The following is a 404-nucleotide window of genomic DNA, read 5'->3' on the forward strand; positions in this document are numbered from 1 at the left end:
TAACGTTCCCTTTGTGTCCCATTTATTAATCTTATGTTTAATTATTTTGGCATCGTTTCACATCATGTCTGTTTATTAAGGGTTTCGGGATTGCCTAGACCTTAGAGAAATTGTTTTGATGTTTATTGTGTCTTTTGCCTCTCAAATCACTGTCATATTTTGACTTTTATACGTAAATCTGACACTTTAACATTTAACATGTTTTATTGTGACACATACACACATATATACACACACACACACACACATTAGAGCTGCCTTCTCTGCAAGGTCTTTTATCTCAATGGCATTTCCTGGTTTAAATAAAGGTGAAAAAGTAACACGAATAAGAAGTGACAGCCAACCTCACATCTACTGGTCGTTCGTCTGAGGTGGCTGTGAGGTGAGGTCTGATTTAGCACTGT

The sequence above is a fragment of the Oncorhynchus tshawytscha genome, linkage group LG14, assembly GCF_018296145.1.
Source record: "Oncorhynchus tshawytscha isolate Ot180627B linkage group LG14, Otsh_v2.0, whole genome shotgun sequence".
In the NCBI taxonomy this organism is placed as follows: domain Eukaryota; kingdom Metazoa; phylum Chordata; class Actinopteri; order Salmoniformes; family Salmonidae; genus Oncorhynchus; species Oncorhynchus tshawytscha.